General features: G+C 30.6%; 1 protein-coding gene and 1 long non-coding RNA gene across 3 annotated transcripts in view; one reads left to right on the top strand and one right to left on the bottom strand.

Annotated features, from left to right (window-relative positions):
• The window catches only part of LOC107446371 (parathyroid hormone/parathyroid hormone-related peptide receptor), a 202,254-nt gene that overhangs the window by 1,579 nt on the left and 177,706 nt on the right, over positions 1–22,969 (top strand). The gene's annotated exons all lie outside the window — the stretch shown is intronic.
• Positions 1–22,969, bottom strand: part of LOC139426913 (uncharacterized) — a 256,631-nt gene that overhangs the window by 56,392 nt on the left and 177,270 nt on the right. The gene's annotated exons all lie outside the window — the stretch shown is intronic.

The following is a 22,969-nucleotide window of genomic DNA, read 5'->3' as shown; positions in this document are numbered from 1 at the left end:
TTTTTAAGATTTTTGAGTTGTTTTTGAAATTTATTCAACTTTAATACGAATTCTAATGTTTGTCTGATTTTACTTTCTTTGCAACTATTTTCACTCAGTAACAAATAATTATTTTATTTCAAGAACCAAACCTTTTAAGATACGAGAAAGAATTAATTTAATCATGTTGGCGTGGGTAAATTCTGTAGTTTAATTTAATTTAATTAGATTGTATAAAAAGAGAACGCATCTAGTTAACAAGGAAGTAAAAAAAATTATTTTTAATTTATATAAGTCTATTATTCAATATACGTTTTTGATATTTCATAGTTATCATTGCTAAAAATGTATAATAAATATTAGTTTTCGATATTTTTGTGACCAAATTAATGATATTAATATAATTAATGATAATTATAATACTATTTTGATATTTCTGAAATTATTTCCATGCTTTGCTTTGAAGAAATGAGTTAGTTCATTCTCATTTGTGGTTGCATTGATTAAAAAAATAAATAAAAATAAAATCTTTTAAAATAAAATATATACAATCTTTATTCATATGTAACGAAAATTATCGTATGTACTATTTTATTCAAGATAACTTTTTTAAAATATTATGATCAAATTAAAGTACTTGATAATCTTATCATTAAATTATAAAAGCTACTCAAAGAGTTATTTTTTTGTTTTAATATCCCTACTCTGTCTGAGTTATGAAACATAAAAACTGAAAATAAAAATGTTTAATCTAATAAAAGCGTTCACATGCAGAATTTATCAATTGAAATTGATAAATTCTATAATTCTTTACTTTTTGTTCCTTACGATGTTCTCTCAATTCAGCTTTTTATTATTTTAAATTTAATATTTATTTGCTTTAAAAAAAAAACTAAAAGAAAGTTTTATGAAAAAGAATCTGCCATACCAGCGATGATATTGGAGGTTTTATGCTACCGGGTATATACAGTCGCTGACAAATTACTAAACAGAATGAAAGATTCTATGTAAAATCTTAATTATCAGATGATACTATACAGCTTTATTGTTTTACCGACTTGAAACCGTGTATCAATTGGTTTACATTGTAATGCAATACGTTAAAAATAAATACAAATAGGAAGTCTATAAAAAATCTCCTGAATAAAAACCCTTTACATGTATGTTTAAATTTAAAAGTATTGCCTATAAACTCGTGCAAAAAATGCAATTATTAAGAAACTACAGTGCGTCTAATAATTTAATCTCATTATTATAATATACTAATATAATACCTGATATAATAAATATTCTATATTTATATAATATATCGTTTTTATCCTATTGCCATATTTATATTATATATCGTCTAATTTAACTAATTGATACACTAACGTAAACAAGTGCAAACTGGTTTCAGTCAAGTAAAACAATAAACTTGTATAGTATCACCTGTTAATTAAGATAATTCATATAATCTTATAGTGCGTATTATAATTTGCCCATGGACTGTAAGTAATTTTAGAGATCGTAAAAGTATAGTTTTAGACAAAAAATTTCAACGATTTCAACGAGAATTTTCAACAACGAAAAAAATATTTGTATTGCCGTTTAACTGAATTTCAGAAATAAAAATCGAATAAAATCATGAAAATGAAAAATAAAAATTTGTTACACAAACGCTGAATGTATCATTAATTGTAAAATTTAACTAACATCAATTAGCAATAATCAGCATTTCGTGAAATATTCGATATTAAAAATTTTAGTTAAAACTTTTAAAGTTTTTTTAAAAAAAAAACCCACACTATCCTTTTAACTTTATTAAGGAAACTGATAGTATGTGTGCCATTACAATAAAATAAGGAAAAAATATATATAATTTTTTATGCTGCAATGATTACACACTCATTATTTTTCAGAAGTTATGGAAGTTAACAATTTGTAACAGTTTTCTCTTTATTTGTAAAGATAAAAAGAATAAAAATATTTTTCTAAGATAAAAAAGGAAAATGACAGATTTATCTTGATCAATCATCTTCGTACCTTTTCACGTGACAAACTATGCAGAGTCATATCGAAGGTGATGAACCTCAGATAAAAGTTAAAAATGCATTTATATTCAACCTTACGTTCAAGATAGTATCGAAATCACGTCTTAAGTGCACAAAAAATTCTTTCAAGTTCAAAAATTTCGAAGTGTTTAACCCCCCCCCCTTCTCCAAATATGATTTGCATAATGTCTGCTTTTTAAAGGATTTCTGCGTAAATTACGCTTATAATCATTGTGTCTAGCACTACAGTCTCTCTACATATTATTAGATTGTTTATTAAAAATAATTGAATCTAGTTGCGATATCTTAGAGTTCGTTAATGGTTTTCGCTTGGTTTGGTTTGGTTTCGTAATTTTAGGATAAAAGATAGTAAAAAGAAATCCTTACCTATTTTATAACTATATTGAAACCACTATTTAACTTTTGGAAGACCGTACGATCCCTGCATACAACATTCTGATTTTACAGACCCAACATATTTTCCGATAGTGCCAGCGCTAAGAATTAGCTAAACTTCAAAGTCTAAGTCAAATCGTAAAAATTTTTAATGATTATTTTTGAAGTTATACTTCTTATGCGACTTCCAACAAGGTTGCGTTAAACGTTTAACGCTACATTTTTATTGGCCGGGAAATCACGTGGTAGGATCCAGTTTTCCCTCATTCATTTCAATATTGTTTTGGTTCTCACTAGCATAAAAATAATAAAAGTATTGATTTTCTATAAATATTTTTTTAGTTCGTTTTGATACACATACAATTTAATAGGGTAGTATTTTTTTTTTCAAATTTAGTGGATAACAATTGTAAAAAATGAGTGAAAACAATCCCACGGGCAATGCGACGGATTTAAGGTTATGTCAAGGTACGTCTCTTGTGAATATCAATTGATTGTTTCTCTTCTGAAATTACATTATGACGCATTCACATACATTATTAATACAAATACATTTTCCATGGCGAGACGATGAGGCAACCACAAGCACTTCCACTGGTTCAAGAGGTCCACGAGGGAAAAATGCACAATATTACCGTGATTACAGAGCACGGAAGCGAGCGGAGCAGGAAAAAGAGTCGTTGAATAGAACTATAGTGATCCTTCTACGACTGCTGATTCTTTTACAATTAACGTCGCAGATTGCGAAGTTTAACTTCTTCCGCGCGCAGGGACTCCACGCACTATTTTTTCCATTGTAAATTTCAAGTCAAACTACAAGTTTTCTATAAATTGAAATATTTTACAAATTTAAAACTCAAATCAAGAGTCATTTTACAGTAGTGGGGGTTAATTTTTGATAACTTCTTAGACTAGAGCAGTAATATAAGGATAAACATGAAACAACATTTGGAGTTTCTTTTTAGATTCCGATTATCTTTTAAATACACATATTTTATTTTAAATGCAACATTTCCTCCAATTCAAATCTTATTTTTTGAGAAAAGAACTTTTACTGCTTCGTTTATTTTTAATTGTCGCGATGTAATCATTTAATAGAAAAGGATCGCAGTGGTAGCAAAGTTACTTTTTATTTTATAACCGTCGTTGAACAACCCACCCAATTTAGGGTTTACGGCTATCAATGTTCAACTCCGTAGCCTTGTCATTTTGAACCCAATCCAGAAGACAAGGAAACTCCTGGATCAGAGGTATTGATTTGGGATGGGAACATGGAAGACTTTGCGACTCGACAGATCTAACGTACATCAGTCAACATTTACAGCACGTGGAGTCTTCAACCAGTGGGGATCGAAACCACGAACTCTTGGACATGGGCCCAGTGCCCTACCAACCAGGCTATCCCTGCCTAAGCTAAGTTACTTGAATAATTTAATTCTGCTTTATTCTGAATAATGGATTCTTATACTACTCAGAGAGATTTTTTTAAACGAAATTCAGGCTTGGGGGGAGCTACGTTCAATGTCAGCCGAACGCGGGTGATCCTACTACATCTATCATTGAAATGCGGTAATCTCAAAAAATAAAATCACAGCTATATTTTCGTGCAACCATTTTAATTTTTAAATTTAATAATAGGTTTATTTCAATGAACAATATATTACTGTCACGAGAAAACATATTTCCCCCAAAAAACAGTAGGATGATAGTAAGAATCTAGCAATCATTTAACCAGCTTTATTAAAACTCAAACTGCATGAGAGAGTTGAGTTTCATCACACTATATCGCGTAATCCGGCTTTGTACGTGTTAGACTAAATTTTACCTTCTTTTTTTTTTAATGCTTGCATAATTCTGTATAATTGCTTAGATTATCTGGACTTAATATAATCCTAACTAGTTATCTAATGGAAATCTCTGTAAACGAACAAAAAATACAAGCTGTGTTTAGAAAAAAAAAACATATTGGCGTAAATTTTCAGGGTTGTGGAAAACATTTCTCTTATTGGTAGGAAAAATCCTTCGATAATAGTTTCGCTAAAACGCAATTTGTTTCGCCGATATTACGATTTTTTATGGCCATGGTTTAATCTGGGCTCTGAATGCGTATTAACATTTCTTATAGATCTAATCTCAGTACTTTTATTTCTATTTGGAAAAGCCGTGACCATCTATCCTAGACTTGCCCTAGAATAATATTTCTTATCTATTTCTATAATATTATATCAATAATAATCAAGCTTTTAGTTATTCAAAAAAAAAAAAATTGAAGAGCAGCGTTGCTGTTTTTTAAAATTCGATCAGGAAAAAAAATGGATGAACTGAAAATTCTCTTGCACATTTTTAAAAACTTCAAAACTTAAAAAAGGTTTATTTAAAAATTTTTTGATACAAAATTTTTGATATATTCTATTTAACAATAAATAGAATTATGATTAGCATGATGGCATTATGAGGATAATTAGCAAGATAGTGATAAACACGATATGATGATGATTAAAAACAAGATAGTCATAAACACGATCAATATGTACTTTTTAAAGAGTTTAATAAAAAAAGTTAAGTTAAATTTTTTTTTTTTAACATAACTTTCCCCAGACTGTGGTAATCATCATTAGAAGATGAGGTTCATTTTCATTCTTTTCATAATTATCATTCAAGTTCGGGGTACACTATATTTGAGGGTGCCCCTCGATTCTCGCCAAGTTGTGATCGCGGTTGATCGCCAAGCTGGGCGATGTTGAAACCCAATCGTGATTCTAATTGGTTTAGATTTTAGCGCTATTTTTAAATGTTCAACGGTATATGTAATTTCCGAGGTCCGTTAGATCTACATTGGATACCGGCTGGTAAGGTTACTTTTACCTGGTCAATAAGATCGAAGGTATGTGGGCAGTCATGAAAAGGGACTTTAGAAAAATATGTCACCGCCAGTCCAGTACCACAGACGCCATTTTCGATTCGTATTTCGCGAATTTATGTGGCGATGGAGGTACACAGATTCTATTCATGATAAATTTAGACAGTATCTAACTGCTATTAGAGAATTCTGTGCACCTAAATCAGAGGATATTCAAGCTTAATGAAGGAGTTGTTTTTTTTCCTTTTCTTTCTGTGCTTTCTCCATTAATTTTTGTTTCGATTCAAAATGCATTTTATTGGGTTTATTAATTTTGCTTAGATTGGGTTCATTGCAATTTTATAAAATTTTGGTCGATGTTTTGTTGAAACTTTCCAATGTTTTATTTAAATATCATTGTGTTTTGGCCGCCATTCCTGTTACCACGGTGTTCCGCGCAAACACGAATGACGCCAAACATAAGTCGCCAATTTCGCCAAGGGGTACCCTCAAGTATATTTTTACCCAAGTTCGCAGCACATATTGACCGTGTTTATCATTATTTTGCTTTTTATTATCATCATCGTGTTTGTCATCATCATAATGACATCATGCTAATCATCATTCTATTTATCATCATCATTATATCACCATCATTATATTATCCTATTTAGTACCATCTTGTTTAGCATTGTCATTACACAATCGCTTCATCTACATGCAATCGCTTTTTTCTTCTTCCTAATTATAGCGTTTATTAGCATGTGTTTATGTTGATCTTTCCAGTGCCGTGTTTATTTTTATCCTCTTTACAATCATCATTTATATCGGATGTGGTCAGTTGTACGACACTCAAATCAAAATTCTTAGAAGCTCATTCTCATTTATTTAATTCCTACTATTAATTCACACACGCCCTAAATCTTGTTCAAAGTTTCAAATGACCTGTATACCTTAGGTTAGCTTATTTTTTCAAAGTACAGTGATTATTTTTCCAATTAGGCTATGACTACCGTTCGATTTGACGGAAAATTGTTCGTTTTAAAAACTAAATTAAATGCATATTTTGTTAGAAAGATGTTCTTTGCTTTAGTGCAAAAATAAATTGTTTTTGAATAACAACGGTGAAATTGAAACAATTATGAATGTCGGCGAGCGGAGCAGGCAGGGGGGGGGGGAACTCCAAGTTTTTTTTTTAAAAAAAAAGATGTATAAGCCTAAAAGCCATCATTATAATCTGCCATTTTCGTTAACTGAGTAACATTCTTCTTGGGCACTTAAGCTTAAACTAGTTGTACCATTAGAGAAAGAAAGAATAATAAAAGGGTTTAAAATAACAGTAAGTTTTTTATTGGATATTAAATATATATCCGATCCTATTTACTACTACGGACTATTTGTAGGTAAAGACTATTCGATTTTCCATCAGAGACTTTCGAAATATGAAACCTATTACCCTCTCTAATCCTATAAATATGAAATTTCTGTATCGCGTTTTAAAACAAATTGACTGAGAGCACGTTTCCCATAGTTTTATTAAAATCGTTGCATTTTATTGCGTAAAGAAAGTTTTTTTGTTGTCTCGTATTAAATGAAAGTAGTACGAATAAAAATGCTTTTAAATGTAAAATTTGTGTCGTTATTAAGACAATTTCTTTATTTTTACGCCCTTTTTTTCATGAGAGTCAATTATTTTTAATGCTCCGTTTCTTAAGAGATATGTTAATTGACGTTAATTATTTTAAAGTATAAATGGCATCCAATCAAAGTATTAAATTGATTTAAACCAATTGAAAAAAAAATAAGAAAACTCGTTTTTGCTTGTTTTTGGTTACTTAAACTGTATCTCTCTCTCTCTCTTTATATATATATATATATATATATATATATATATATATATATATATATATATATATATATATATATATATATATATATATATATATATATATATATATATATATATATATATGGGGCAATCCATACAAAATTTACACCTATGATACGGAAATGATATAATTTTTTTTTTATTGTTCTTTATTGAAAATAAATCGACACGTATTTTTGCGTTTTTGTTTAAATTGCATATTTTTGACTATACGAATTTTTGAAAATTTCGCTTTTTTGAGCACACGACTCAGCAAGTTATTTTTTAACGTATTGCCATCCAACAACAAAAATATTTAAATACACTTTCTTGAAGTGATTTTTCTCAAACTTTAAGAAAATCAACATTAAAATATAAAATTTTTTGTTTTTGACATAAAAAAATTCAGTTTTTTAAAAAAACAACTTTTTTTTGCAATTTGGGCATCTTTGATTTTTTTTATATTTCGACAGTGTGAAGTATAATCAATAATGATATTAATTCTAAATTTTTGGAATGGTAAGACACTTTGTTCGAAAGATATAAACAAAACAGTGACGGCGCGCACTCTGCGTATGTATGTAGAACAGGGGTTGCCAAACTTTTTTGATCGTCGACCCCTACATAATTTTTAGAAATCTCCATCGACCCCCATAAAAGTAATTTTCTGTTAATTAAAATAAAACTCTATTAGATACTGTGTTTGTACATTTATTTTATGATTTTGAACATTTATTAAAATAATAGTACATAGTGTAACAAAAGTTTTATGAAAAATATATTAATGTTGAAATTTAATACCTTAATATTTATGAAATAATAAGTAATTAGAAGTAAGTAGAAATAATAAGTAAAGTAACTACGGATTTATTGCTTCTTAATCAATGACATGGGTGTGTCTGGTGCTTTTTTTTTTTTTTTTTTTTGTTGCAAGGTTCGTTATATTGGGTTCAAAATTGGTCAATTTTAATCTTAAATTCCCTCGAAACTCCACATTTAATTTATTTCTGTTCTTAGTTAAGATTGAATTTACGTGACTGAAACCGGCTTCAACCATATAAGAACTTGGAAATGCTATCATAAATGGCTGAGCTATTTCGTAAAGTTGTACATATTTTTGCATTATATTTATATTTGTCCAAAATTTGCTCATTGTTAAATTTTTAAAAAGCGTCCTTGCTTCAAATCCCCATAATAATTCAGCAAGCTCATCTTGCAGGTTGATGCCCACGTTTTCAATTTGAGCAGAAAATGGCACAATAATCCAATCAGGGATGTCAATGTTTTCCAAATCAACAAAACGCAGTTTAAAATCGTCGCTCAATTTTTGAAGATTACCTGTATATATTTCCAAGTCTTTTATTTCTAATTGTCACATATCTGAAAAATACTGATAATCCTTCGACCAATCGACCCTTCCGGTTCGGATCGACCCCCATTAGACCCCCTGGCTCAGATCGACCCCCGCTTATGTTAAATGGACCCCTGGGGGTCTATATAGACCACTTTGGCGACCTCTGATGTAGAATATGCCTCGACTGTTCTCGAACTCATCCGCAACCTACTAAACTAGAGCGCGGAGTGCGCGCCGTCACTGTTTTGTTTATATCTTTCGAACAAAGTGTCTTACCATTCCAAAAATTTAGAATTAATATCATTATTGATTATACTTCACACTGTCGAAATATAAAAAAAATCAAAGATGCCCAAATTGCAAAAAAAAGTTGTTTTTTTAAAAAACTGAATTTTTTTATGTCAAAAACAAAAAATTTTATATTTTAATGTTGATTTTCTTAAAGTTTGAGAAAAATCACTTCAAGAAAGTGTATTTAAATATTTTTGTTGTTGGATGGCAATACGTTAAAAAATAACTTGCAGAGTCGTGTGCTCAAAAAAGCGAAATTTTCAAAAATTCGTATAGTCAAAAATATGCAATTTAAACAAAAACGCAAAAATACGTGTCGATTTATTTTCAATAAAGAACAATAAAAAAAAAATTATATCATTTTCGTATCATAGGTGTAACTTTTGTATGGATTGCCCCATATATATATATATATATATATATATATATATATATATATATATATATATATATATATATATATATATATATATATATATATATATATATATATATATATATATACATATATATATATGGGAAATTCCACGGAAGTGTCAACTTTTAAGTGAATTTTCTTTATTTTTATGAATTGCATATTTTAATTTTAAAAATATGTTCAAAAATAGCCAAAGTCTACATATTGCCGTTTCATTTTTGATAATTTTAAATTTTTTGAATCTGGCAGCATTCTAAAGTAATCACATGGCTGACAAGTGAATTGTTCACATTTGTGCTCAAATTGTTTTCTTGAAAAATACTTATAAAATAAAAGAAATGTATCTTTCTTTTGCAATATTTTGATAAAAATATGCATATAGAACAAAATGTAAACATTTTAAATTTAATATATAAAATAAAAGTAACTTCTTTTACGTCATTCCGTCACATGTCTTAATAATGCATAAATTTCCTGAGAACAAAGATAAAATGTGACATTGACAAGTTAGATATAAAACCTCTTCAGAGACAATCTAATTTTCAAACTGTTGAAATTTTTACTAATTCTTACATAAATATTAATCCTGTTTATCTGTTACATTCTGTTTATCATTTACATATTAATAAAACATTTTTTAAATGAAGGCTTTCTTCTACTAAACTTTTTGTCATTCCGTCACAGCAAATAGATGTTAATAACTGCTAGCCAACCTGAAGTTAATTTTCCAAATTCACATTTTACATTGCTTACACATTATACTAAAAGTATAAAATAGTTCAGAAAAATAATAGCTGCAAAATTCGCAGAAACTACTAGTTCTAAGCGGCATGCCAAAAGCTTGGTTGCCAAAATGTCATTCCGTCACGCAAATAAAAAGTTCGTAAAATTAAAAGTAAAAAAGATAGAAAATCCTGTTTTTTTAATTTATGAAGCGCATTATGCCAATAAAAATGAAATGCATGAGACATTTTTTTTAATATTTGAAATTAGATACATAGAAACTTCAATTAATTGTTATTTTGCAAGGCAAAATGTCATTCCGTCACATATGGAATTGCCCATATATATATATATATATATATATATATATATATATATATATATATATATATATATATATATATATATATATATATATATATATATATATATATATATATATATATATAAAGTAGCAGGCCTCCTCGTTGGTGCACCCAGGGTTACGCAAAATCTGCTACAGCTTTGCCGCTTGCCGATGGCTCCTTTTTAAACTGTCCTTCTAAGGACAAACAGCTCTTAGTGATAGTCCAATGGAATGCGGGTGGTTTTTCCCCAAAAAAAGAAAACACAGATTATGATTGATCTCGGCAACGGGAGATGTGATACAACGTCTGGAAGTATTTCAAAATCAGGCACTGCGCATTATAACCTGAGCTGTTAAAACTACTCCCATTTTGGCAATGCAGTTGGTTTCGGCAAACCAACCAATGATCAACCTAATTCAGAAAAATGCTTTTATCCTTCATCAGAGACTTATTCGGTTGCAAAGTAATTCTTATTGGCGAAATTATGATAATACTAGACAAACAAATCTTTTAGAAGACGCAAAATGGTTTCCTACAGTGTGTCTCTCGCCTTGAACAATACAATGACATAAGAGCACTGAAACCGGCACTGCTGTTTTTGACAAACCCGTTGGACTATAGCTTCCTTGATGTGCGGTTGGACCTGAATATAAAAGCAGATAAGAAAGAAATGAGTCCAGAGCAAATAAAAGCTATTGCGTTGGAAACTATTGAGCAGTGGTTTCCGGCTGAGGAATGAATACATAGATACACGGATGGTTCTCTGACCATCAGGGACCAGGGGGCTGGAGTTTTTAGCAAGCTTTTCAGTTTCTACTTACCCATAGGAGCTTACTCCACGCATTTTGCTGGAGAACTGAAAGCCATTCAGGTGGCTCTTCAACAACTATCTTTGATACAGAACTCTTTCAAGAAAGCAGTTATCCTTTCAGATTCAACTTCAGCAATGCAAGCCATCTCATCTTATCAAGAATGTAAGAACACAGGGCTAAAGAGAATAGAAGGGCTAGTTCATTCCGCTCTTAGAGCTGAAGCTACGATTTCCCTCTTCTTGACGTCATTGTGTCCACAGATCTCAGAGATCGCAAGCAAAGATATTATGATAACTTTGCATCTTTCTCTTTGTATAAATAAGTTAGAATTTTTCTGGTTATTAGGTTTCAAACTTTACGTAATTAACACATTATTTCCGTTCATAAACATAGTTCAAAAAAACTTTCTTAGCCATTATATTAAGAAAAAATATCATTTTAAACTTATAAAAATGTTTTACTAGTTGGCGAAAATGACACTATAAATACTTTATTTTAAAAAGTTCAGTTTTAACTTTAATTATTAAGAAAAATGAAAGCAGATATCAACACTTGTTTTGTCTACATATTCTTTTATAACAACAAGTTGAGTTAAATTTAGAATCCCTGAGTTTAAAATATGCCGTTAATAGCAATTTGTTCATATTTAATTATTAGGAAACATCAACCTTAAACGCTAATTACTGAAACAAAATAATAATTTAGGCTCATAATAACATTATAAATTTTACAATTGTTTATAGATATTTAAATTTACGATGATATAATTTATAGATATTTAAATTTACGATGATATAATTCATAGATATTTAAATTTAAGAGAATATAATTTTTAAAAAAGACCATAAATATTTAGAATAACTATATTAAAAAATATGCTATGAAATTAGGAAAATTTCAACATATACTATATATTTTATTTATACTTTTTATTTTCTTTGACTTTATCCATTTTTTAATTTTTTTCACCTGCCTTTCTTTTTGAAGTAACGAGGCGGTTTCTATTTAGATAATGAATTTTTATAAAAGTTCTTAACGACAGAATAAACGTATTGCTGTTTTATATTAACTGTGTCATTTCGGAATCCATTCTTTACATAGTTGTTCATTTACTTTAGGGAACACGCGGAAAATTATATTTTTTCCTTCTGTTTTTCTATCACAATTCTTGCAAGTTGCAATCGCGCAAACTGGCGTTTCGATAATAGTTTTAAATTCTTGTAAATTCACTGCAAAAACTGAGGAAAGTCATTATAGAACATAACAAATGTCTTAAAATGTCTCGCAAAAAGAAATGCTCCAATATTAGTTAGAGCTAGTAAGGCCGAACGCTCCGCTTTTGATGTAAAAGTGCGAGCTTTGCGCCAAAGTGACGTCACTTGAGAAAATCGGAGGATTGGCTCGGCAAGAGCTACTTCAAAGGAGTGAACCAGCCCTTCTATTCCCTTTAACCCTGGTAAGAACATGCTAGTCAAGCAGTGCCAGGAAAAAAAAACTTTCCCACAAGAAAAAAAAACTAAAAGAACTTTCCCACAAGATATCCTTTCAATGGGTACCCTCACATTATTTTTATAATTCTCCTCTCTTGTCAATTTTTTATTTTATTATTTTCCATACTTTCTCAATATTTTATCTTATTTTATGAGTTCTAAAAACTTGCAGCGTATGCGCAGTTAATGAAACTTATTAATTTTCTTCGTTTATTTCTTTGTTTTTATATATATATATATATATATATATATATATATATATATATATATATATATATATATATATATATATATATATATATATATATATATATATATAAAAACTCGCCAATCGTAAATTTGGCGAGTAAAATTGTGGTTTGGCAGAAATATTGACGAATAAGTATTTTCACTGGAAAGAAATTAAAATTGCTTGAAAATGAATTGTTCTAAGCAAATCAGTATTTTTTATTCTATTACATTCGCCACATAATTTTAAAAACAAACAAATGTCGAATAATAAACTACATTTAAAAATGACGATTGCTGAGCTGTATTGGTATATAGTTTGATCACAAAGAGAAAACATTAACTTTTTTGTGAGGAAAGAGGAAAGAGCACCCACAAATAAACATAGTTTGTCAACCTTGTTTATTAAAAGTTTCGAAAGATACGATAAAAGGTTACGTTAGATACGGCAATTCGAAATATATTATTACTCAATTCCATAACCTTGTCATTTCGAATTCAACCCAAAAGACAGGTGAACTCCTGTATCACGCATTTGGAGAAACTAGCTTTCGTTAAGGGCTTTTTAATAGAACTCATCCGTATTCGCGTTATAAGAAGGGGGAAAATATTAATACTCAATACCGTAGCCCTGTAATTTTGAATTCAACCCAAAAGACAAATGAACTTTTGTATCACGCAGTGGGAGAAACTAGACCTTTTTAATGTTATATTTCTCATTCACGTTAGAGAGGAATGCCACGAATACCTGTCACGGTAGGGAATTCTATCCTATACTCCGTCTATCACTGAGGATATTATACATCAAATCTGCGGTCGACTTTAGTTAGGAGAAGCAAACAGAATTTATATTAATGGAGCCATCGCTGGGATTCGAACCTGTCGAAATTCATCATTGGGAGCTTAGCGTTCTGAGCAAGATATTTTCTTTTCTTTTATAACCATCGTTGAACAGACGACCCAATTTTTGGGTTTACGACTACAAATATTAAACTCCGTAGCCTTGTACTTTTAAACCCAATCCAGAAGACAAGGGAACTCCTGGGTTAAGTATTGGGAGAAATTAGCCATCGGGGGGACTTTTTTGATGTAAATAACCCGCGTTTTCGTTGCGTGGAGAGGAAAACCTCCCACGGTTAGCCTAAAGGCAAGGAGACTCCAACCCATGATCCGTCAACCACTGAAGATATTTTACGACAAAGCACTGTGGTCGGTGCGAGCTGGGTGCGGAATTTGCATTGACCCGCCGTGATTGGGATTCGAACCCGGTTGATTATATTGGAAGGTCAACGCTCTATTCCCTGAGCCACCACGATTCAGGGATCAAGCTATTTGTAAAGGATAAATAATAATGATTAAAAGCATATTTAGCATTTTCTTTGTATCTGCTCCCCTTTAATGGTTGAGTTCAAAATAATGTTCCTTCCTCATGAAATTGAAAAGAGGGGACAAAAACTACGAATTAGCAAATGTTGAAAAAAATGAATAGAATAAAATACCCTTTCTTTAATCAGCTTAAAAATCTTTTTAAAAAGCGTGCACAATTCTTAGAATTTAATAAAGCTGTAACCTCAGACAAAACGAAAAAAAAGTACATTTTAAAGCACCCCTGATTCGAAAGTATTACACTGTACAACGCAGTTAAGGGAATCATAATAAATTTAAAATGATTAATTTTTATGCGAATGTTGAAAGTTCTTCTGACATAAAACTTGCAAATTACATTTAACCATTTAGTTTTGTGGGTAGAAGAAAAAAAAGCAGAAACTATATTTCTTGACGAGTCGTTAACGCTGGCGGATGTGGGGGGGGGGGGGGAATTTTGAGTTCAGTCCTTTTTCAAAATGTAGAAAAATGTACAATTTTCTATTCGACTTGAATACCGTCTGGGGGTTTTATAATGAGAAAATGATGGATAAGTCCTGAGAGCAGAAAAAAAAAAGATTCTTTTCAAGCTCCGGAAAAAATAATGGGAGTTCTTTTTTTACTTCCTTTGAAAGAAGACTTTATCCGCAAATCATTAAAGATTAGGTTCCATTTTACCCCAAACGCTCACGACTCAATATCAAGCTATAGCTTATTGACTAAATTATAAACTAGTTCTATTTATAGCTTGTATTTATATTTTAAAAGGTTTTTCCATTTTTAAATGACTTAAAATAGAACTGAAAACGAAGAGATTTATAAGCAACCTTAAATTAGAAAAGGAGGTTTGTCTGTTAAAGTCGCCCTACAGTCGTTACCGAGCTATTCTGCAGTTTAACTTGGGTAATTCGTTAAAGTGCGGAATCAAGTGTTTTCCGCAATTTACTTGTGCACTTTGCGCGTTGTTAGCATTCTGTTTCTTTCATTCTATCAACTAATATATTGATTGTATAGCTCTAGATTATTTCGATATTGATAAGTAAATAAATGACATTATGTTAATTGTAATAATATTTTAAACCATTTGATTATTAACATCAAATTTTATTTTCATTATTTGCATAAAATTTGATTATTTGTATAAAATTTGATTACTTGCATAAATTTCTTTTTGATTACTTGCATCAATTATTTTTGATTATTTGCATCAATTATTTTTGATTACTTGCATCAATTATTTTTGATTATTTGCATCAAATTTGATTATTTTCATCAATTTTTCTTGATTATTTGCATCAAATTTTATAATTTGCATAAATTTATTTTTGATTATTTGCATTAAACTGTTTATTGCTTCTATCAACTAATATGTTGATTGTATGACTTGATTTTTTTAGTCAGTTGAAATGATAGTTTATCTGTAGAATAACTGATTTCTATACTTAAGCGATGGCAAAGCTACTCTACTGGTTTTTGGCTACTGCCTGGAATATATCCTTAATCTTAAACCTGAAGACAATACTAGCCCACACTGCGCTGCCACAATTTTAAGCCGGTAGACAGATGTTGGTCATAATATCACCTGCCATCCGCACCAAGCTCCCCAACCATTCAACTTTCCGTCGACTTTTCGGACTTTGCTGCATTCTACTTGAATGGATTCTGAACCAGTAAGACATACAGTCTGATTAGGAACCCAGTCTATAGCACAGGGGATTGAATCCCAAATAAATAGTACAGATAGATCAAATATAAATAGCACATATAAAATCTAATAATGGCGTCGCAGTTCTCTATTGTTGTCCGCGCATTTCTATTGGTCGAAAAATCACGTGGTAGGATCCAATTTGCAAGCAAATGCAAGCAAAAATAAAATTAATCCGCCCGTTTGGTAAGCGAAAATATTAAATTACAGTTATAAACTCATCTTATTAAAAAAAAATGATCACTTAGAAAAATTACTTCTGTTCACAAATGGATCTAAATATTTATAATACTAATAGATAAATAATATTTAGACGTGGGAAGTAAACGCACAAGCAAATAGAAATCCTTTTAAATCAGGGATTAATTTTAACATTAGTAGAAAAACTGTTTTTTACCAATAAACAACAATTATTGGTAAGCTATCATCGGAGTTGGTGAGCGGCAGCGAACAGGGGGCTTAGCCCCCTAGTTATTACGTAATGGTTAATATAATTACATTAACAGAAAAATATTTCTGTACTTCATATGTTTTGGGAGGAGACATGTTGTCCTCTCCACTGTTACGCTATCGATAGAATGGGAAGAAAGAGTTTAAAAAAAACTCAGTTTCCTCCTTTCCACAATCAATTTTTTTTAAATACTTAATAAATATTTAGGATTTTTTGACAGTGGAAATAATAAATGAATAATTTAATAAACTAAAAAAATATATTTCGGACTACTGAAACATTACCACTTAAATAATAATAATAAAAAAAATGCAAAAATTGTGATGGAATGTCTACATCAAAACAGGCGAATCAAGTTATCAAGTGGACTGAATCAGGAAATGACCAAAAATGGCCAGACAGGAGGGAAATTACAGTGTCACTGTAATGCTTAGCTTGAGCCGCGATGACTCAGGGGATCGAAAGTTAGCCTTCCAATGAGGTGAACAGGATTCGAATCCTAGCGATGGCTGGTCGATACCCATTCCGCATCCGGCTTGCACCGACCACAGTGCTGACGTGAAATATCCACAGTGGTAGACGGATCATGGGTTAGAGTCCCCTTGCCGTCAGGCTAACAGTGGGAGGTTCTCGTGGTTTTCCTATCCATGTAACGCAAATGCGATTGATTTCCATCAAAAAGTCCTCCAATCATATTTTTCTCAATACTTGATCCAGGAGTTCCCTTGTCTTCTGGATTGGGTTCAAAATGATGAGGATACGGAGGTACATCGGTAGCCGTAAACTGAAAATTGGGTCGACTGTTCAACGACGGTTATAAAAAAAATAAAGCTTAGCAATCATTGAAAAGTGGAAAAATTGAATTGAATTGAAAAGTGGTATTATGCGACACTCCATAAAAGCGGAAAAAAGTTTGAGTTTAAACACAGGTCGTGTTTTACTGCACGTATGGAAGATAAATATTTTTTACCAGATCATTGTATAACGCAGTCGTCATTGAGAAAATATGTTTTGCTGTTAGTTTATTTTTTATGGTTCGTGTTTCTGACTTAGTTGTGTATTTATTAAGTTGTGCATTTATTCTATGATGACCATCATCACAAAATGTGGAAGAGTTATAAACGAATAGTTTTGACTAAAGCTCATAACCGATACGGTCTTTTTTTCTCTTTTTGCCAAAATTCTCATGCGTGACAAAAATGACCGATATTTTGAAAAACAGTTTCAAGAAATAATGAATGGTGATTTGCTACGTTCAACTTCGGAAAATGAAAAATGTGTTTCAACCAAGTGTTGAAATATATAGTTTGTCAACAGATATAGTGTTGGTAAATAAGAATAATTACGAAACAATGTTTTTAAAAATGCATAAAATTATAACATAGAACGGGAGGGCAGAAAAAAAAGGTTTTGACTTTTTCATTTTTATTATGAAGCAATAATTTCATCAGTTGGGGTTGCTTAAATTTCGAATGTCTAATTTTCCTATTTCAAACATTGTATTTTGCAATTGCTAGAATGCATGCTTTTTAAATTAAATTTTGGCAAGTGTTAAAAAAATAAGCGTTTTAAAATAATCATTGATGAATACTCTGCATCAGATTTCTATTTCGAAGATATTTTGGGCCGTTAATCGATTCCTCATAAATTTCCTAATTTTTAAAAACGAACCCTTCACAAATTATGATATCTTTAGAGCAGAACCTCCACAAATGATCATATCTTTAAAATGAATCCTTCAAAAATTATTATTATATCTTTAAAGTGGACCCTTCACAAACTATTTTGTCATTAAAATGGATCCCTCACAAATTTTTTAAATTTTTAGAGCAGAACCTCCACAAACTTTTCACAAACTTTTATTATAATTTTAAAGCTTCACAAATTATTATTTCTTTAAAACAGGCCTTTCACAAAGTATTATGTCGTTAAAACGAACCCTTCACAAATTATTAAATCTATAGAGCAGAACCTTTATAAAATATAATCTCTAAAATAGGCACTTCACAACTTTTCACAAATGATTATACCTTTAAAAGGAATCCTTCAAAAAATAGCATTGTATTTTTAAAGTAGACTTTTCACAAATTATTTTTTCGTTAAAATGGATCTTTCACTAATTATTACATCTTATTTAATTATTAAATCCTTAAAACGGACCCTTTAAAAATTTTGAAATCTTTTGAGCAGAACCTCCACAAATTATTATCTTTAAAATGGCCCTTCACAAATTATTATTATAATTTCAAAGCGGGCGCTTTCACAAATTATTATATCTTTAAAACAGGCCCTTCACAAAGAATTATATCGTTAACATTTTTATTTAAAAAATTTTTATTATTATAACTTTAAAAAGGAACCTTTACAAATTATTATATATTCAAAACGGTTCCTTCAGAAATTATTTTGTTAATTTTTAAAACAGACTATTCACGCATTATCAAATCGTTAAAACAGTACTTTCACAAATTATTATTATATTATTAAAGCGGGACCATTCACAAATTATGATATATTTAAAACATGCCCTTCACAAAGTATTATGCCTTTAAAATGAACCCTTTACAAATTGTTAAATCTTTAGAACAGAATCTTCACAAATAATTATATCTTTAAAATTTTTATTTCACAAATTATTATATCCCTAAAACGGACTCTTCACAAATAATTATATATTCAAAACGAATCCTTCACAAATTATTTTTCTTATCTCTAAAACCGATCATTCACGCATTATCATGTCTTTAAAACGGTACCTTCACAAATAATTATTATATCTTTAAAACAGTTCTTTCACAAAGTATCATACCCTTAAAACAGATCCTTTACAAATTATTCTTTAAAAAAAAAAACAGAACCGTTACAATAATTTTTATTTTTAAAAAACAAACCCGTTGAAAAACGGTGTCGTTGATGTCATTAACTGGAGCCTAGCGTGGAATAGCAGAGGAACGTGATTTGTAAATAATCATAAATTGACCTTTTTAATGAAAGTTCTTCTATTTATTTTTATTCAAGCATAAATTTTAATGTTGAATATTGCTTCGATTTAATTTTCCAAAGGATTTTAAAAAAAAAAAATAATAGTGTGTATAATCCTTACGGAACATACATCACATGCAACCACCCTATTTTCTTCAATATAAAGATGCATCGGTCATTTTATTAAAAAAAAAACCCAAGATGCCTTAATGTATGTGGAAATCAACATTCTGATCTGAAAAATAGAGAAGCTAAAAATAGAAATTCTTTCGAAGATTCGGGTATAATTCCATTTTTATATGGAAGACGTGGTGAAAATTCTCAACTGCAAGGGGGTTCTAGATTGAGCAAGTGGCTCAATATGTATGATTAAGTGGACTCAGCTTTATTGCTAGTGGCTCTCTCTGTCCAAAATGGCGTTGAGTTCGCAGAAAATTTCTCTGAGTCGAGATTATTAAAGTGCTAGGCGAAAAAAAAGAAGAGGATTAATGATTATGTATTTTTTTAGATGTGACATTCTATTAATGAATAAATTGTGTAATCTTTTCAATGAATGAATTGTGGAATGCTAATAAAGAATAAATTGAAGAATTGATGAATAAACTGTGTAATTCTTTCTATGAATGAATTGTGGATTTTTATTAAAGAATAAATTGAAGAAACCTATTGATCAATGAACTGTGGAATTTGGAATAAATGAATTGTGGAAAAACAATTATATTTTTGTCCAAGCCCAAAACGAGAAAACGTAAGCCTCATCGTTTAGTGTACTATTAACATAGAAACATATAGTAAATTATTTGATATACACTGGTGCATGAAATTAAGAGAATTTGCAGACTTGGTCAATTATCTCTAGAACTACTGGACCAATTTTAATGCAGTACATGCATTAATACAATACGAGGGTTGCTATTTATATTTCTGGCCTAATAATGAAAAAACAAATATGTAGGATCAAAATTGGTTTTATTGTTTTTCAAAATATTCTCCATGATGATCAATACACTTTTGCATGTGCTTGAACCAATTTTCAAAGCACTTTTTCCAGTCCGATTGAGGTAACTCCAAAACATGCGTTTTGAATGCATCAACCGCTTCTTCGGGGGTCGAAAGCGTTGCCCACGTAATTTATTTTTGATGTGTAGGAATAAGAAGAAGTCAATGGGTGCCAAATCAGGGCTGGACGGCGGATGACACATCAGCTTGATCTTTCGCTCCATCAGAAATGCCTTTGTTTGAGTCGATGTGTGAGAGCTCGCATTGACATGATGAAGAATGACTCGCCTGTTCTTCTGCTTTTTTCGAATTTCTCCGATGACTTCTTCTGGCAAACAAATGGTCGTGTACCATTCAGAATTGACCGTCCTGCGTTGCTCTAACGCCACTGTCGCCACATGACCGTTAATGCCGAAGAAACAGGCAATCATTTGTTTCGATGTGCTTCTTCCTCGAACAACTTTTGTTGGTTTTGCCTCGTCTTGGAAGACCCATACAGTTGATTGCTGTTTTGTTTCTGGCTCATATGCATAGATCCATGATTCGTCACCTGTGTAGATGTTATACACAGCCTTTGATGTACCTTGAACGTATTTTTCCAACATTTCCTTGCACCAATCGACACGAGCCTTTTTTTGAGCGTTTGTCAGATTATGCGGGATCCAACGCGAACAAATTTTTTTTACGCTCAAGTGTTCATGCAATATTTTATTGATGCTAGTCATACTAATGTCCAAAGACGCCTCTATCTCACGGTATGTCACATGACTATATTGCTTTATCAGTTCACGCACAGCATCGATCTTTTCTGGCACAACAACGGATTTTGGACGACCTGCACGGGATTCGTCCTGGATCGAACATCGACCACGATTAAATTCGTTATACCAATTTTTTACAGTGCTGTAGGATGGCGCTTTATCGCTGAATAAAGAATTAAGTTCATCGAAGCACTCTTGTCTTGACAATCCACGTCGAAAGTTATGAAAAATAATGGCACGAAAATGTTCACGATTCAATTCCATTTTTTGAAAGAGAAGAACTTTTCAATTTACTGTCAACAACACAAATGAAGCTATAATGGTAAATCGACTGCTGAATTTATGTTTAAAAATATCAAACTTTCGATTAAAATCGTCTGCGGTCGCCTAGCAACACTTACTGTTGCCAAGGCCAGAAATATAAATTGCAACCCTCGTACAAAACAAATAACCCTTCAACAATTGTAATACAAGCGCATAATCGTGCGTAATATTCGGTGGAGTCGGAAGGTATGAAACAGCGATTGCAGAATAAACAAAAACAAAATGGTTTTATAGGGGTTATGGTCCCCTCTTACAGATATACATGCCTTGCAGCGTGATTTCATACTTGAAATAAGGTAGCTTATCATTTTCAGTGGCAATTTCATACCATCCAACTCCAACGAGTGTTACGCAAGATTATCCGTGTGTATTACAATTGTTGAATGGTTATTTGTTTTGTATTGTATTAATGTATGTACACATCAAATTTCATTAAAATCCGCCCAGTGGTTCTAGAGAATAATCGACTAAGTCCGCAAATTCTCTTAATTCCTTACACCTGTGCATTATAAAACATTTAGTTTATCGTTTATTACATCATTACGCATATTAACTTCTATAGTCATCGACTTTTTTGGTATGTGTTGCATCTTCTGTATGTGTTGCATCTCTTGCATGTGCTACATCGTTTGTAGTCTACATCTATTGTTTTAGATTTCACCAAAATTAAATTATTTTCTCCCTTTCAGGCAATTTAAAAAAAGGTGCTTTTCAAATCTTTTATAATTTAATTAAGATTCGGAAAGATAAGAAAGTTACGGAGGCATGAAATCTTTAAGTAGGCAATCTGAGTTAATCTTTGGCCTCCAAATCTTTTTTTCTATGACGTCGACAGAAAGAAATGTATAAACTTTGCAGTGATTGGAATTTCGAACTCTTTCTAGAAAAAAAATTATTTCAAAGTGAGATGAATGTGATTCATTTAATTCACTTAAGAGAGTTATCTCTCCGATTTATTTTCATTTCAAATAAACATTTTAAATAATCAGCAATGACATCTACGTCTAAAACTTATCACTGAACAAAAGTTTAAACACTCTTTATCTCTTTTAATATTATTTCTTTATAAATCGAATAGATTATTAAGCATTCAAAAAAGTAGTTCTTCAGCAAAATCTGAATTGCACCGCAAAGTTCAAGTACCTTCGCACAATTTCGAAAAATATAAATAAATACCTAAATAAATAAAAATGAAAGCATTTCAAATAGAATAATTGAAACTTACTTTAATATGTTTTTATTAACTCGGTTCTACGTCCGTGATGATAAAATATTGCAATCGAAGTTCCAATCATTTGATTGCAAATTTCAAAGATTCGCTGAATTTAAAGAAAGAAAAAAAAACTATGAAATAAAGTACATTATCGTACCTGATTTCGTAATTTAAAATATCATCGGCCGTAATTAAGTAGCATGTTTAAGTAGTAGTAGCATATTTAATGTAAAGCAACATTGAAGTAGAAGAAGTATATTTAAGGTAAATTAGATCATTAAATCAAAAGTTATTCTGGTGGTTCTTTTTTTTGGAGCAATCTACAGTATGTTAAATAAAAAAGTGAACACCACTAACAACTTTCGATCGAATGATCAAATTTTCATTCACTT

The sequence above is a fragment of the Parasteatoda tepidariorum genome, chromosome 9 (genome assembly GCF_982258835.1).
Source record: "Parasteatoda tepidariorum strain Cologne lab strain chromosome 9, Ptep-v5.0, whole genome shotgun sequence".
NCBI lineage: Eukaryota > Metazoa > Arthropoda > Arachnida > Araneae > Theridiidae > Parasteatoda > Parasteatoda tepidariorum.
The sequence above is the reverse complement of the archived record's forward strand: the minus strand, read 5'-3'. Positions and strand labels throughout refer to the sequence as shown.